Here is an 18,541-nt window from a genome sequence, read left to right as displayed (position 1 = left end):
GCAGTTCTAGAATAACATCTTATCACGTTATTAGTATGTATTTATTATGCTATTATCATGTGCCCGTAGGCACCACATTGATACCCACTGGTTTAGGTAATGGGCAGGTGTTTTCATCGAATTGGTGATTTATAGTCGCTAGTCCAGAGTAGTAACATGATTAAATTATAGTTGTGATCCCTGGGGTAATTGGCAAATGAACAATTCTGAATGCAGTGTGCCATAGCTTACTCTTAGGTTAGGGTCCGCAATCTTGTCTCTGCATCGCACACAAAAAAGGATGATGAGTGGCCGCAGTTTGATGATTATCCATGAAGGAGTCGCGCATCATCGAGCAAGCAATTACACACTAAATTAATTTGAAAAAATTGTGAAAAATGGCAGTGCTCAACCTGGTAGATTGGAACTAAGGTGCGTTTTTAGTGCCATATTTTCCATATAATGTCCACCGGTTTCAGGTGAGAGAGAAAGGAAAAGGCAGGAAAGGAAATGAGGTCGGTTTGACGATGTCTCTCCAGGGCTTTTTGCCAACTCTGAAGACAAAGGGCCCAAGGGAAGCATGCTGGCCACATTTATGCCCAGGGTGGCGAGCATGTGAGCCACTTGCAAGGTTCTTCAGCTTGTAGTTACAGTATATTTTCATAGAAGTACCTATTAATACAGGTTTTTGCGGTTCATGGGGAACAGAAACACCCGCAAAAAGTGAAAATCTGTGCAGCCCACAAGGGTTAAACTTAGTTACTTACTTTGGTAAGATACAGGGTCTGTAGTTAGCCTAGCAATAGCATTAGCCAAGACCAGAAAAAAACTCTAGCCTTAACTCCGACGCTGCTCCAATTGCTTCTGGAACCTAATCTATGGAGCAACCGCTGGTGATCACCATTTTGTTGCGCTCTTCTGATTTTCCTCAGAGTCAGATTTATTAGTGAATTAATTTTCAATTCAACGAGCCGCCAAAAGCTATCTGGCCCAACACTTTGATTGGGAGGCAGCATCTCTGTTTGATGGAACAGCCTATCACAGTCGGGCACAGTCACACCCACCAGAGAGCCCTACCTACCTAATCTGCCCCAGCTCTCTGCAGAACACAATCCACGATACCTTGATATCAATGACAATAAAGACAAAATCAATTTAATTCAAAATCCGAGTTAACCAGGGCGAAGTACCAAGCTGTCACTGTATTTGCTTGCTTTTGATAAGATCCCATTATTCATTCACATCACTCATCTAGAGCCAACATCAATCCATCCGTTCATACATCTTTCATGCATCCATCACAAATTCATCCATCCATCCATCCATCCATTCACCCATATAATAATCTATATTTTCATCATTATCTAAATTTCTCATGCATACAACAAATCCACACGCACTGTTCATGAAATGACTCATCCTTTTTTTGTACACATCACTGGTTCCACTGTTTGTTCATCGACCACTCCTCATCATCCAAATATCTATCCTCTCATCAAACAATCCATACTGTCCTTCCAAATGATTGTCCTTTATCTTCAGCAATTACCTTTCCCTCATCTTCTAGTTTAATTACACCGAACAGGATTTAAAGGTCATCTGCATAATCTCTTTACACACCCGTACAACAGTCATCCATTCATCCAAATCTCGCTTCCCATCTCGCTATACCTTGAAACAAATCCCAGTAGTTTTCCTCAGGCCTGCGCACACGTGCGTTTCTGCGAGTTCCGAGTACGAATCCCGGTGCAATATTCACGCTGGACTTTTGACAGGCCGGCTGTCACAACTCCTCCCGACACGCTCTCCCGGTCACGTTTACATTTCCTCTCCCATTCTTCCTCGCAGGCTTCTGTCTGCGTAGGATTTAATCTCCCGAATAAAAAAAAAAAGACTCACGTTTGTTTATTTTTTTCTGCCTGCTTTTAAGTCGTCATTAAAGGTTTGCTGTAAGTCCTTCGGCTTGCGTTTTCCCTAGGTGCTGCTTGGTGCACCTGTGTGAAATTGATTTAATTTATGCCAGGATAGTGGAAGGAAAAGAATAGAGGTGTCTCGTGAATTCCCTCTGGACATCTATTGTGTAAAAGTAGTCAGGATAACTGTTTAAAACTATTTGAGAGAAATGCAGAAAAGTGATAAGGCATTTGCACTATATTAATGTTTAGGTAATTGGATATTATGGGTTAGTATAAGTCGCTTGGTCAAAGATTAAACTGTAGGTTCATTTACATGCAGGCAATAATCAGATTGGAAACAGAATATTAAATGTTATCTAAATGCTGTGACTTGTTCTCAAAAACTGCTCTGAACATTGACAAATGTCATATCACCCAGAGTGACTCAGTCAAAAATGTAGGTGTCATATTTGACCCAGATCAGTCCCTTCAAACACACTTTAAGAATATTACTGGAACAGCTTTCTTCCATCTTTGCAACATTGCTAAAATTCGCCCTATGCTGTCTCAGTCAGATGCGGAGATTAGAATTCACGCGTTTGTTACCTGCCGTCTCGATTACTGTAATGCACTCCTCTCCGGGTCTCCCAAAGTCCAAAATCAGGAGCTGGTACAAAATGCAGAAAGCTTGATCACATTACCCCGATTCAAGTTAACCTGATTTGGCTCCCTGTTAGCTTAAGATGTGATTTTAAGGTTCTCCTGGTATTATACAAAATCATGCATGGACTTGCTCCCTCATATCTTTCAGATATAATTTCCCACTACGTTCCGGTCCGGAGCCTTCGCTCTGAAAATGCTGGTCTACTGGTGATCCTAAGAGGCAAGAAGAGATCCGCAGGTTCGAGAGCGTTCTCCATTCGGGCCGTGGAACGCTCCTTCCCCTAAGATTCGATCTGCAGCCTCAGTGGAAATGTTTATATCTAAACTTAAAACACACTTCTATTATATAGCATATGAAAAACCTATGTTTTCTGTTGACAATATCTGTGCATTAATTGCCCTCATGTAGGTTTGAGATCAGGTGTCATAATAGTCTGTGGTTTGCAATAATCTGTGGTCTGTGCAGCCCGTTGAGACTCTTTGTGATTAAGGGCTATACAAATAAACATGACAATATTGCAAGTATTCTGCCTGTAAAACCAAGTTGACATGTCCCAAAAAACAAATGAGGTATTAGTCCGACTGAGTATTTGCAATGGTTGACATATTGTAACCGAGGCTTTCTGGCCTTGCAGTCCAATAATACAATAACCAATTCATGGAATTATGAAAGGACAAATTAGTGTTGCTGAAAACTCAGCATAATGTAATTTGATTTAAGTTATGTTTGATTTGGTTTCCACGTGCAGTGCCTGTCTGGATCTGGCGCACCATTGTCCTCCAGAGGGCACCAGCAGGCAGACAGACTGGCATACACACCAGTTCATCATTACCCGCAACTGATTGGAATTAATAATCCTGTATCTGAGGACTGTGACGACAGCAGAGGCTGCTGAGTCTTTCACTCTGAGTTTGTTTTTTGTTTCGGTTTGGGGCATCGTCAGGTTTGTGTTTGTTGGACATTTTGTTATTTGTTTAAGTCAAGTCAGGTTTATTTGTATAGCCCTTAATCACAAGGAGTCTCAATGAGCTGCAAACCAATCGTACATCCGTAAAGACGTTCCAGCAGCAACTTCTGAAAGTAGATCGGTTCCCCTCTTGCCTGTCTCCTTCAGTTTTCAATTGAACAACACACTTTTACAGTTCCAAACTGTGTACAATTATTTTCACAAGTCTGAAATAAAACATTTGAATGAAAATACATGTATTTTTAAACAACTCACATACATTGTAGACATTTATCCACAGCAGTTCGAAATTTGAGCTCAACTTGCAGTTAATTTCGCGATCGCTAGAGGGCACCCTCTAGAGATTGTTTGTTACTTTATTCCTGTTCTGGGGATTAAATGTTATTCTTTTTGGAGCACACCTCCCTCGAAAAATGTTGCTTACATTGGTAAGCATTGCTCACAGACTTTTGCTTGGATCAATGGAAAACAAGAAGGAACATTGAGGATAAGTTTATAATGCTGGTTGAATGACGGAAATATGAGTACTGTATCAATAAATGACCCTATATTCACCAAATAGTATCTTTCTGGACTTCACATGCTGCCATTTAAATCAGACCTAAATACGTTGTCATTATCAATCGGGCAGCTGTCATAGCAGAGAAAACAAAACCTCGACAGCAAAGAAAAGAGCAGTGAGATAAACTAAAGGAAGCATGAAGGAATAGAAAATGTTTCCTCGCATTTTTTTCTGCGTGGGAACCAACGTCTACAATGAGGCGCTGCAGTCATGAGTAAATCCTCGGCCGTCAACGGCGGAAAATCTTTCATGGTGACAGGAGGCTTGTTTAAGTCCGCCCGAGCGTTTGCCGGTGGAAGGCGCCATTGATCATCTGGCTGAGGTGTGATTAGCCTCAGCGCAAAGAGCACAAAGGCAAGCAGCCCGGCCGAAAGGAACCAAGACTAGGAGAAGGCAAATCAAGCTTTCGTTATGCTTTTTTCTTGAGAGTGATTGACAAGTTCGTTATTGACGGCGGACATTGGTGCTACGTTGTCAAGCGAACTAATCCAGCAACATTAACTAGCTACCAAGTGGAGCCGATGTTATGCCGAGAAATGCATCCCTGTCGAGCTACTATCACCACTTTTACCTTGTTTTATCTCACTTTTATATCACTTTTCGGGAATGTAATGGCGAACATATAACAAAAAACACTTCGTCTTGCATTTGTTGGGAATGTAATAAAACTTAAACCATTCCTTCTTTGTGTTTGTTGTGAATGTAATCGAACGGTAATGCACACCGTATATAAATCACTTTTGAGCAGGTAACATGTTTATTTTGCCTTTTTCTACTCAAATCGCTCGTATTGAAACTGTTATACACTCTACCATAGATCTTATTGAAATGAAATGAAATTATCTGCATTTATATAGCGCTTTTCAAGTCAAGACTTCCCAAAGCGCTTTACAGCGTGCTTCACATTTCCCAACAGCGGCCGTGCAGCCATGTAAGGCGCTAACCTGCTTATTGGGGGTATTAGGGGTTCAGTGTCTTACCCAAGGACACTTCGACATGTAACCCGAGGAGCTGGGATTCGAACTGCGATCTCTTGATCCCAAGACGAGTGCTCTACCTCCTGAGCCACTGCCGCCACTTATTTCAGCATAATAAGCTTTATGGTAGAGCATAACAGTTCTCAAAAGTGATTTATATACGGCGTGCATTACCGTTCGTTTACATTCACAATAAATACAAAGACTGAATAGTTTAAGTTGTATTACATTCCCAACAAATGCAAGACGAAGTGGTTTTGGTTATATGTTCGCCATCACATTCCCATAAAGTTATATAAAAGTGAGATAAACGAGGTAAAAGTTGTGATAGTAGCGAGGGGATGCAAATCTCGGCAGGGATGCATTTCTCGGCATAACACCGGCCCAAGGCATAAGTGAACAAAGCGGCTGATTAGAGCCCCACGACCACTGGGAGGCTCCAAAGAGCGGTTAACTTTTTTGGAGCCAACTTTGTCCCCATAGACATACTTCAAAAGCACTACAAAACTAAATATCAAATAGAGAGCTTAAAAACAGGGACCTCTTATATGATTGTGCTTTCATTCGGAAAATAAAAAATTGTATAGAAATACAACAAAAATACTACGGTTAAAAAAAACTACAGAAATATTACACCACAATTACTGCAAAAATACAACTACAGTGATATTACAAAAATACTGAAGAAATATGACAAACACAATACTGAGTGAATACTTCAAAAATTATGAAAACATTACTAAATACTTCTTTGGAAATACATCAAAAATACTTCTAAAGAAATACTTCAGAAATACCAATTTATAATGCTATAATACACTACAAGTAAGCAATGTTTTGGGTGCTCTGAGAAGAGTGATGAACAACAAGAGTATGAGTATGAATGTTAAGAGGGGACTGTATGAGAGTGTGATTGTGCCGACTGTGTTGTATGGTGCAGAGACTTGGAGCCTAAATGCAGATTTAAGAAGGAAGTTGAATGTTTTTGAGATGAAGTGTTTGAGGACTATGTTAGTAGTGACAAGATTGGATAGACTGAGAAATGAAATTGTGAGAGACAGAACTGGAGTACTCCTCCTTGATCTGCTACCTTATCGTGGTGGAGGAGTTTGTGTGTCCCAATGATCCTAGGAGCTATGTTGTCGGGGGCTTTAAGCCCCTGGTAGGGTCACCCATGGCAAACAGGTCCTAGGTGAGTGGCCAGACAAAACGCAGATCAGAAGACCCCTAATGATGAGACAAAACTTTGGTCCTCGATTTCCCTCGCCCGGACGCGGGTTACCGGGGCCCCCTTCTGGAGCCAGGCCTGGAGGTGGGGTCCGCTGGCGAGCGCCTGGTGGCCGGACCCTTACCCACGGGGGCCGGCCGGGCACAGCCCGAAGGGACGACGTGGGACCCTCTTCCCATGGGCTCACCACCTGTAGGAGGGGCCAAAGGGGTCGGGTGCGTAGAGAGCTGGGTAGCAGCCATGGGAGGGGTCCTTGGCGCGACGATCCCCGGCTACAGAAACTGGCTTTTGGGACATGGAACGTTACCTCTCTGGCAGGGAAGGAGCCTGAGTTGGTGCGTGAGGTTGAGAAATTCCGACTAGATATAGTCGGACTCACCTCTACGCACGGCTTGGGCTCTGGTACCAGTCCTCTCGAGAGGGGTTGGACTCTCTTCCACTCTGGAGTTGCCCGTGGTGAGAGGCGTAGAGCCGGTGTGGGCATATTAATTGCTCCACGGCTCGGCGCCTGTACGTTGGGGTTCACCCCGGTAGACGAGAGGGTAGCCTCCCTCCGCCTTCGGGTGGGGAGGGACGGGTCCTGACTGTTGTTTGTGCTTATGCACCAAATAGCAGTTCGGAGTACCCACCCTTCTTGGGGTCCTTAGAGGGTGTGCTTGAGAGCGCGCCCCCTGGGGACTCCCTCGTACTGCTGGGAGACTTCAACGCTCACGTGGGCAATGACAGTGAGACCTGGAGGGGCGTGATTGGGAAGAACGGCCCCCCTGACCTGAACCCGAGTGTTGTTTCGTTATTGGACTTCGGTGCTCGTCATGGTCTGTCCATAATGAACACGATGTTCAGACATAAGGGTGTCCATATGTGCACTTGGCACCAGGACACCCTAGGCCGTAGTTCGATGATCGACTTTGTCATCGTTTCGTCGGACCTGCGGCCGCATGTTCTGGACACTCGGGTGAAGAGAGGGGCGGAGCTGTCAACTGATCACCACCTGGTGGTGAGTTGGCTTCGATGGTGGGGGAAGATGCCGGCCCGACCCGGCAGACCTAAGCGTGTTGTGAGGGTCTGTTGGGAACGGCTGGCAGAATCTCCTGTCAGAAGAAGTTTCAATTCGCACCTCCGGCAGAACTTCGCCCATGTCCCGAGGGAGGCGGGGGACATTGAGTCCGAGTGGACCATGTTCCGCGCCTCCATTGTCGAGGCGGCTGATCGGAGCTGTGCGCGTAAGGTAGTCGGTGCCTGCCGCGGCGGCAACCCTCAGACCCGTTGGTGGTCACCGGCGGTGAGGGATGCCGTCAAGCTGAAGAAGGAGTCTTATCGGGCCTTCCTGGCCTGTGGGACTCTGGAAGCAGCTGGCAGGTATCGGCTGGCCAAGCGGAATGCGGCTTTGGCGGTTGCCGAGGCAAAAACTCGGGCATGGGAGGAGTTTGGCGAGGCCATGGAAGCCGACTTCCGAACGGCTTCGAGGAAATTCTGGTCCACCATCCGACGTCTTAGGGGGGGAAGCGGTGTGCCATCGACACTGTGTATAGTGCCGATGGGGCGCTGCTGACCTCGACCCGGGACGCTGTGAATCGGTGGGCGGAGTACTTCGAAGACCTCCTCAATCCCACCGGCACGTCTTCCTCTGGGGAAGCAGAGCCTGAGGACTCTGGGTTGGGCTCTCGTATCACTGGGGTTGAAGTCACCGAGGTTGTCAAAAAACTCCTCGGTGGCAGGGCCCCGGGGGTCGATGAGATCCGCCCGGACTTCATTAAGGCTCTGGATGTTGTGGGCGTGTCATGGTTGACGCGCCTCTGCAACATCGCGTGGACATCGGGGACAGTGCCTCTGGACTGGCAGACTGGGGTGGTGGTTCCCGTCTTTAAGAAGGGAGACCGGAGAGTGTGTTCCAACTACAGGGGAATCACACTTCTCAGCCTCCCTGGTAAGGTCTATTCAGGGGTACTGGAGAGGAGGGTCCGCCAGGAAGTCGAATCTCGGATTCAGGAGGAACAGTGTGGTTTTCGTCCTGGCCGTGGAACACTGGACCAGCTCTATACACTCTTCAGGGTGCATGGGAGTTTGCCTGTCCGGTCTACATGTGTTTTGTGGACTTGGAGAAGGCATTCGACCGTGTTCCTCGGGAGGCCCTGTGGGGGGTGCCTCGGGAGTATGGGGTACCGCACAGTCTTATCCGGGCTGTGCGGTCCCTGTATGCCCGGTGCCAGAGTCTGGTCCGCATTGCCGGCAGTAAGTCGGATTCGTTCCCGGTGAGGGTTGGGCTCCGCCAGGGCTGCCCTTTGTCACCGATTCTGTTCATAACTTTTATGGACAGAATTTCTAGGCGCAGCCTTGGCGGGGATGGAGTCCGGTTTGGGGGCCTCGGCATTGCGTCACTTCTTTTTGCAGATGACGTGGTGCTGTTGGCTTCCTCAGGCCGTGATCTTCAGCTCTCGCTGGAGCGATTCGCAGCCGAGTGTGAAGCGGCCGGGATGGGGATCAGCACCTCCAAGTCCGAGGCCATGGTTCTCAGTCGGAAAAGGGTGGTATGCTCCCTCCGGGTCGGGGAGGAGGTCTTGCCCCAAGTGGAGGAGTTCAAGTATCTTGGGGTCTTGTTCACGAGTGAGGGTAGGATGGAACGGGAGATCGACAGACGGGTCGGTGCAGCGTCTGCCGTCATTCGGACCCTGTACCGGTCTGTCGTGGTGAAGAGGGAGCTGAGCCGAAAGGCAAAGCTCTCGATCTACCGGTCGATCTACGTTCCTACCCTCACCTATGGTCATGAACTTTGGGTCATGACCGAAAGAACTCGATCCCGGATACAAGTGGCCGAAATGAGTTTCCTCCGCAGGGTGGCTGGGTTCTCCCTTAGAGATAAGGTGAGAAGCTCAGTCATCCGGGAGGGACTCGGTGTAGAGCCACTGCTCCTCCGCATTGAGAGGAGCCAGTTGAGGTGGCTCGGGCATCTAATAAGGATGCCTCCTGGACGCCTCCCTCGGGAGGTGTTCCGGGCATGTCCCACCGGCAGGAGGCCCCGGGGGCGGCCCAGGACACGTTGGAGAGACTATGTCTTTCGGCTGGCTTGGGAACGCCTCGGGGTCCCGTCGGATGAGCTGGAGGAGGTGGCTGGGGATAGGGACGTCTGGGCTTCCCTTTTAACGCTGCTGCCCCCGCGACCCGACCTCGGATAAGCGGAAGACAATGGATGGATGGATAGATGGAGAACTGGAGTAGTCGTGGAACTGAGCAAGCGTGCTGATAAGGGAGTACTCGGTTGGTTTAGACACATGGAGAGGATGGATGAGGAGCGAATGTTGAAGAGGATCTACAGAGCAGAAGGCCACGATTGACGTGGATGGATGGTGTTATGAGTGCACTGCAGGAAAGAGGTCTAAATATAATGGAAGCTAGAGCTCTTGTTGGTGATAGAAAGGAGTGGAGAGGTGTTGTGAAAGGATAGTGGGACGCGTTCTCAAGGATGGACTGAGCACCCGTATGATGCGGCAGGGGTAAACCAGTGAAAGCTGTCGGCCCCTGCTGTTGAACAAAAGAGTGTGTTATGTCACCCTGACCCGAGCGACATGGCCGCTTTCTGGTGTCCCATTTCATCTGGAGGGACGAAAGCATGACCAACTTGGGTACCGAGGTGCCTAACTTGTTTGGGTGTTTGGGCAATTGGGTTGGCCATGGTCCAAAAATGTTTGTGTGTTTTTTTTGCTATTTATTTCCCTTTTATTTTCTTTGTTATTGTATGTGTGTGTCTTGCTGTCGGTCATCCCTCTTGAGGGATATGACCAAGGTAGATAGATAATACACTACCAGAAAAAATATTACTGCAGATATACGACTACAGAAGTATTACAACATAAATACTGCAAACATACAACTTGAGCGATACTATAAAAATTCTACAATGGAAATACGACAAAAATACTAAAAAATAAAACTACAGTAATACTTAATTAAAAATACTACTGATGTGCATCAAAAATTCTACCATAGAAATACGACAAAAATATAACAGAAGTGGTCCAAAAAATACGAAAAAATAAGAGTACAGTATTTCTACAAAAAAAAACACCAAAATCATTAACGTACTGTAATACGACAAAAAAACTACAGATATAAAACCAAAAACTACAATCGTAATACAATAAAAATACTATGGAAATACTAAGAATTTACTGCTATGGAAAAACTACCAAGAAAACTACTGGAAAAACACGACAAAAAAAATCTACAGTAATACTACCAGAAAACTACTTAACCTCCGCAAAACTCCGACTACAAAAATACTAAAAAAACAAAAACTTTTGGAAAAGTACAACTACTGTAGCGCTTGAAAACTAAATATCAAATCAATTGCTAATAACAGGGACCTTACATATTTTTTTGCTCTAATTGTGATCGTTTCAAAACTAAATCGATGAGACTAATCTAGTTCAAAAGAACTATACCATGTAAATGTCTCCATGTATATTAATTCACAATTTTAAAGGTTGAATCTTTTTCCAAGATCATCAGCCCATTGGCCCAAACTTTTGGACCCAATGCGGCCCGACTCCATATCTTTGCCCATTCCCGGATTAGAACATGGAATGAGTTATAGTAGGTATGCAAATTATCAAGTAATAAGGGGCCCCAAATCTAATTTTGCTTAGGGCCCCATTAAGGCTCGGGCTGGCCCAGCTACCAGGCCACAGTTTTGACAAATACAGTAAAGTAGACCCTTGGGATACTCCATTAGTGATAATAAGCTAATGCATTCCAAACCCTGAGTAAACCTGACAAAATCCTTAGAATAATGTAGTGAGTACTATGATGAATATTTGATTGTAGTATATAAATAAATATACATGTAAAGGAAATATGAAATTGTATTTACATTTCGTGCGACTAGCTGGTTAAGTAGTGTAACAGGTGGATGCACAGGGGGAGAAGATGTTGTATTCAAATTTAAACTGATATTTAAAATTCCACTTGCAAAGTTTGTGTAGAGTGGTGCCCACGAACATAACATCCCATTCACAGGTAGTGACTAGACTCTCCAGCTGTAAATTATGATTTAAAACCCAAACGTGTTTAGATGTAAAGGATTTCAGAAAGCATTCAATGTTTTATTTGTATTCATTTAAAAAATATTTGTATTTCCCCCCCTCCAAAGATGAAAGGTGAGGTGCCTCGCTCCAGAGCTCCCGTGACATTTTAGGCCTATTTTGTCAAAACGCATACAGGAACTTCCTGACGTTTGAACCGGGGGCGGAAGGCGGTGAATTCTGGGCCAGCTCTTCAGCCTGGGAGCTCCACTAGGATAAAGAGCTCTGACCTAATTAGCTGACTTTGTTAAGTAAAAGTGCACAGAGAGCAACCCCCCCCCTCCCTTGTGTTTAGTTCTACGACGTGATTACAGCTTTAATGAGCTGCCGGGAGACCGATCGCATCCTTACAGTGTGAGCACTAAAGCAGCTGTTCTGGATGTGTTTTTTTTTAAACCAAGAACAACAAAAATACAAGTGATATGTTTATTTATTTTGTTTTTAATATTGGTCACGTGGGGATTTCATTGGATGCTTGCTCTTTATTTTGACTATTACTCATCACAGTCGTACGTTGTTTTGACTCATATGCTGTTTACATCATTGTCACTTTCGGATAATCACGTTGCTGATCTTTAATACAGACACCCACAACAGTATCTCAGACCTGCCTGGCGTGTTCCTCGTTCTTCATGATGCGCTCTGCGCTTTAAACAGACCTCTGAGACTATCGCAGTGCAGGTGCATTTATACAGAGACTTGATTACACACAGGTGGGCTCCATTTATCGTCAGTAGTCATTTAGATCAACATTGAATCATTCAGAGATCCTCACTGAATTTCTGGACAGAGATTGCTGCACTGTAAGTAAAGGGGCTGAATCATTTTGCACCCATGTTTTTTTTTTTTTTTTTTTTTTTAAATGTTTAAAATATCCAATAAAGCGTGTTTAACTTCATGATCGTGTCCCACTTATTGTTGATGCTTCACAAGAAATTAGTTTTATATCTTGATGTTTGAAGTCTGAAATGTGGCAAAAGGTCACAAAGTTCAAAGGGGCAAATAGTTTCGCAAGCCATTGTCGAGGTCTCTATGACATCCTTTGAACAACTTCAGGAAAAATATGGACCATGGACTCACCGATTCAGGTAATTTCAAATTAGAAACTCTGTGAGGGAGCAACTGATTGGATATGAAAATGCATGGATTGGCTGTGGGGGGTGGGGAGGGTGCTTTGCGGTTCATGTTCGAATTTTTGTTTTCTGTTTGTTTTCTTTCTCCCGTCCGGTATACTAACCTGTTATATCATAAGTTGTTTATAACTTGTTTTATAAAACCAATCAAATATCTGAAACGATTTCCACGTTCTTAAGTAAGGGTGGGCGCATCGAACCAAATATTGATATTATCTATAATAATTTCATTCAAGGGCCACTTCTCTATGTAGTGCAATCCTCTCTCTCTTACTAAGCGCCCTCGGCCGATCACTAAGTTAAAGCATGAGTGTTTGACGGACAGGCACCATTTTCGCAACTCTCCCTGCTGCTGCATCCTGCCTGCTAGGTAGAAAAAGAGGGCAGAATCCATGCAAGCATGCGTACCACAAGCTAAAAAAGACAGGGACAAATAGGAAACGCAGCGCGGTGTGTCCTTTTTTCCAACTACAGAAAAAGACAATGCCAGGTGTAATTTGAGTGGTAAATTGGTCTGCTACTGTGGCTACACCACAAATAGACATAAACACATGGAAAAAGCTCACCCTGCAGAGAGCAACGAGCAGCAACCGATAATGTATAGAATGTTACTTTTCTTTAAAAAAAACTTGCAGATCCGTTGTCGCTAACGCAATAGAGCCAATGATTAAAATTTACACTATTTTGCATTACTGACGTTACTTTCAAAATAATATGGAATGGAAATTATTCTATTTTTCTACTTGACATTGTTATACAATATTTATATTTTTGTTACATTGACACTTTGTTTGTTTGACTCTCTCGGCTTCAGTTTGGAACAGTTGTCATTAAAATAGTTCTATTTATTTTAGTATACAGACGCTCTCCAATTTATGAACATTTGACTTACAAAAAAACGGTAGATAGTTTTTTTTTCGTGATGTCAGAAAATATCCGGACATTGCTGTAAGTTAGGTTTTGGATCGTGTGCACCTTTTTCCGAGTAGAGGACAGTACTGTAGTGCTTCTTTCGCCGCTACCGGCGTGTGGCGGCATTGTGAGAGGTCACCCAGCATCCTTCCTCTTCATAGTTTGTGTGTAAACATCTCCCCCTCACCTGCTTGAAATCCCACCGATGATTTGTATGGGTAATGGATTGCTCCTCGTTCATGAAAATATACTCAGAAATACTTACAGTCTCTTTGGAGAGCGACAACTGTCAGCAGCCGTTTATTGTAAACACACCGAACTCTCTCCAAACCTAAACTCTCGCACCAACTCTCGCGACAATCGTCTCCCTACTGACAGTGTAAAGAAGAGGCGAGCTGTTTCTTTTGAAATGAAAGGGGAATAAGAAAGCTTGATGCGGTTGAGAAAATGGTCAGAACGTTTTTTTTTCTTCCGCTTTTTACCAGGAGGAGGACATCTTGAAGCGCATCACTTTTTATAACTTTATCTTCTCTTTTATAACCTTATCTTCTCTGTTCCTTTATCTTCTTGGCTTTTTACCTCACTTTGAATGTGTGAAACTTGAGTGTCATGCCCAATTTCTTTGTCACTATATGTTAACCCATCTTGTAACAATGACAATAAAGGTATATTCTATTCTATTCTATTCAAAAGTAAGTTAAACCTCACTTTATTTTTCTTTATAAAATATATCATTTTATAAACTGATTATATTTTAGTACAAAACAATACAGAATACAATGCAAGCCTTAAGCATACTTATACAAATGTTAAACATACAAAATATAGCAATGAAGCAACTTACGAACAAATTGTTTGTATGTAGGGTAGCGTCTGTACTTGTAAAGTTTGCAGTATAGTAATTTAATACAAAATTAAACAAAAAAATAGTTGTCCTGTGTTTCTCGTAATTATAACTTAACTCAATGGGGTAGACTGGTAGAGTTATATTATCTATTGATAGTGACATTTCCAAGCAAAAACTGTTGGAATCGATCAATACTACCATGCATACTTGGATTGGATCGATACCAAAATTAACAGTATCGCCCGCCCCTACCTTTTAGGGCAGATTTGCTTTTGTGACCTAGGAGATTTCATACAAAATAAAGGGCTCAGGGAAGGGCTTTTATAACAGATTTCGAATTTGGCTTTTTGAGAGTTTATTTTACCATCCTCTCTTGTTCTCCTTGCAAGTTTAAGATTTATTAATGTCTTACCACCTTTTACTGGGTGTCTACTAAACTATAAACTATCATATTGTCTTAGATATACTATATAATGTCTATATGTGGGCAGCACAACGGCGCAGTGGTTAGCGCGTGTGCGGCACAGTTCTAAGGTCTTGGGAACCTCCTGCGTGGGTTCAAATCCAGCTCCAGACTTCCTGTGCGGAGGTTGTATGTTCTCCCCGTGCTTGCATGGCTTTCCTCCGGGCACTCAGGTTTCCTCCCACATTCCCAAAAAAACATGCATTTCAGGTGAATTGGCCGGTCCAAATTGTCCCCAGGTGTGAATGAGCGAGTGAGTTGTCTGTCCCTGTGTGCCCTGTGATTGGCTGCCAACCAGTTCAGGGTGTCCCCTGCCCACTGCCCGATGATTGCTGGGATGGGCTCCAGCACCCCCGTGACCCTACTGAGGATAAGCGGTGCAGCTAATGAGATGAGATGTCTACATATATAATTTGTTTCTGTTGGTTTTGGTTTGACTCAATTTGGCGTTTTCTGTCCACTTGTTCTTGTCAGTCTGGTCCCTTGTGTCTTCCGAATAGATTCCTCTGTCTTCTTTTTGTTTTCTCATGTATTTGTTTGTGGTTCCTTTCTTGTTATCTGTTTGTTAGTTTGTATTTGTTAATGTTTTACTATTTCAGAAAAGTGTTTTACTCGTCCTATATTTGACTCTTTAAATAGTGTGTTTTGGACTTCTGTGGATTCCGGATTTGTTACTTGAATTGGACTTTTTGTCTTTTTTGTTTTTGTAAAAAAAAGTCTTTATATCCCATTGCCGACCACGTCCTCAACTATATGAGATGCAAACTGAAATGTCAGAATATTGTAGTATTTTTTAAATGTTTTTATCGTGTGTACTGGTGGTTCAGACACACTAGCTTTTATATCCCCAACTATACGTCAATTTCACGATACAATGCCCACCTCAGAATGGATGAATGACACATCCCGGGGTTCTAATGTAATGAAAACTTGTTTCTAAAGAAAATTTGTTTCTATTTTTACTCTTAAGACAAGTTCATTTATTTATCTTATTATTCTTTTTCTTGGAGTGAACGGCCGCCGCACCCACAAGAGCTAATGTCGAGCTCCAGAGGCTCTGATTTTCCGCTCTGAGAACTTTATTAACGTAATGCCCGGGAAACATAATGGGATTATTTTTCAAAGGCTTGCAGTGTTGTCACTGCAAGAATTAAAAAGGAGGGGGAAAAATGACATTGAAATGGCATGTCTTTTTGTAAGATTTGCGTGAATATCGATCACTTTGCAAGCTATGTTGGCGGATTCGTTGAAATCGGCAAGTTGCAGTACACTGTAAGCAGTGCTGAAAAAGAAATTACGAATCTGTTGAATAAGAGGGAAACAGGAGACTTATACAAGTCACAGGAGATCGCCTCCATGTTACATTGATTTGGCAATATGAACAATCTCACAAAATTCACCCAAAGAATTTATAAGTCTATGACTCAGCCAAGGTTTTGAACCTGTGACTTCCCAGCTTCGCGGCGAGCAGTCTGGTAAGCAGTGTTAAAAATAACGCCGTTATATTTTCAGTAACGGGGTAATCTAACTAATCACCTTTTCCGCCGTTACAACGTCATTATCGTCGGTATCGACGGTTAAAAAGTGGTTCGATACTTTGAATAAAGCGGTTTTCCACTCTCTTCCTGGTTTGTCAGGTGATGTCTTGTAGGATCATGTCATCATTTAATAGTGATTACGAATATAGTATTTACTAAGTCACAGAAAGAAAAGGCGAATGACGGCTGGTGTGGCAACCGACTCATGTCATTTGCGCACAAAACGGCTCTGTTAGCAGTCTCTTAGAAGTGGGAGCCGGCTACCCACCAGTAAAGAGGGGGTTCCCTTCAGGACGCTATTTTCTATTGTGCCTTTTTTCAGGGATTCTGTGCTATTGACTTTGAATTTGTTGGAAGGGGGATGACCTCATGTGCGGTCCCTTCTCAAAGTTTCTTCATTTTCCTTATGTTGAGGTTTTTGAGTTTTTCCTTTCTCTCTTGAAGGTTTTAGATCAGGGGACGGTGTAATAATAGTCTGTAGTTTGCAATAATCTGTGGTCTGTGCAGCCCTTTGAGACTCCTTGTTATTAAGGGTGTCATAAATAAACATGACATGACTATTGTATATTATTGTTTTCTTCATTTATTTTCCAAAGATTTTAATTTATGTTTTCTAAGTTTTTCAGTCATAACAATCAAGTGATAATTTTGCTTTATTTCCCCGCCTACCGAGTCATTCAGAATTATATATAATAAATGGTAATATATGGATTAAACAACAAAAACAACTTGTAAAGACATTTTGGAGCCAAAAGAGCCCTGCTCTTTTGAGGGAGCCAAGCCAAAAAAACCTGGTTCTCTAAATAGAGTCAGAATTCCCATCTCTACAACGGAACATTAGAGTTAGAATTGCTTTATCAAACTCACTTTATATTGTTTACGGCTGATTGCTATTTTATTATATTGTTTACTGTTTTTTTAGTTACACTTCAAGTCTAGGATAAATAAGTTGCTGGTGAGGTACAATCGATATTACAAGGTTCTACAACACAACTACTCGTCTGTTCCTCCGTATTCAACTTTTTGAATACTGCTCAGAAGATTTAAAATTCTTTGACATACAACAAATTTTTAAGGTAACAGAAATACAGATGTTGCCCTACTTACGAACAAGATGGGTTCCAGATGGTCGTTCGTAAGTTGAATTTTTTCGTAACTTGCTTCAGTCCTAAATTTGGAATGGAATGTATGTTTAAGGCTTGTACAAGTAACCTGTATTCATTTCAACTCATCTCATTAGCTGCACCTCAGTAGGGTCGCGGGGGTGCTGGAGCCCATCCCAGCAATCATCGGGCAGTGGGCACGGGACACCCTGAACTGGTTGCCAGACAACTCGCTCGCTCATTCACACCTAGGGACAATTTGGACCGGCCAATCCACCCGAAATGCATGTCTTTGGAATGTGGGAGGAAACCGGAGTGCCCGAGGAAACCCACTCAAGCACGGGGAGAACATACAAACTCCGCACAGTAAGTCCGGTAGCTGGATTTGAACCCACACAGGAGGTTCCCAAGACCTTAGAACTGTGCCGCACACGCGCTAACCACTGCGCCGCCGTGCTGCCCAAGTAACCTGTATTGTTTTTTACTAAAATATAAAAAATAATAAAATAATATGCCCTCTAAAGATAAATAAAGTTCAGTTTAACTTACTTTTGGAAGATGAGCTTCAAGAGTTAGGTGACTTCTTTTCTTCGGGGTGGATGCTGGGTGACCTCTCACAGCGCCACACGGCCGAATGAACCACGACAGTAATGTCCTCTACTCGGAAAAAAGGTGCACCACAATACTAAATCTAACTAACAGCAATGTCCGGATATTTTTCGACATCCCGAAAAAAATGTTCTTATCTACCGATTTTCATAAGTCTGTGGTTACTTTTTCTGGTAACTAATTACTTTTACTTTAGAGTAACTCAGCGACTAACACAGTTGCTCTTTGGAAGAAGTAGTAGGTAATTATAAAGTATTTTTTTAAAGTAACGGGCCCAACGCTGCAGGTGAGCTGATTTACCTCCGTCGCTTTACATCACAGATAGGACGCACCGCACAATTTGAAGAAAATTTGAGACTTTCATGTGCGCTTTATGATCACGAAAACATGGTATCACAAAATGTTCTGCAGGCCTATAGAAATGAATACAAATGGCAAAAAATAACTGCCGCAGGCTCTACCAATTTGAGGAAAAACGTCTGGCATTGAATGAGTCAATTCAAATAAAATTCCTCCGCAGGATTTTTACAGCTTAAAGAAATTCAAGACTTTTTTAAAGCCTTTTGAAGTCCGCCAAAAACAAAAT

The 18,541-nt window shown here is 43.3% G+C and overlaps 1 protein-coding gene across 1 annotated transcript in view; it reads right to left on the bottom strand.

Annotated features, from left to right (window-relative positions):
* mgat4c (mgat4 family member C) overlaps window positions 1-18,541 on the bottom strand; it is a 200,878-nt gene that overhangs the window by 105,008 nt on the left and 77,329 nt on the right. The window lies entirely within an intron of this gene.

The sequence above is a fragment of the Urocampus carinirostris genome, chromosome 7 (assembly GCF_059441175.1).
Source record: "Urocampus carinirostris isolate Australia breed hairy pipefish chromosome 7, RoL_Ucar_1.0, whole genome shotgun sequence".
NCBI lineage: Eukaryota > Metazoa > Chordata > Actinopteri > Syngnathiformes > Syngnathidae > Urocampus > Urocampus carinirostris.
This window is presented reverse-complemented; position numbering and strand designations above follow the sequence as displayed.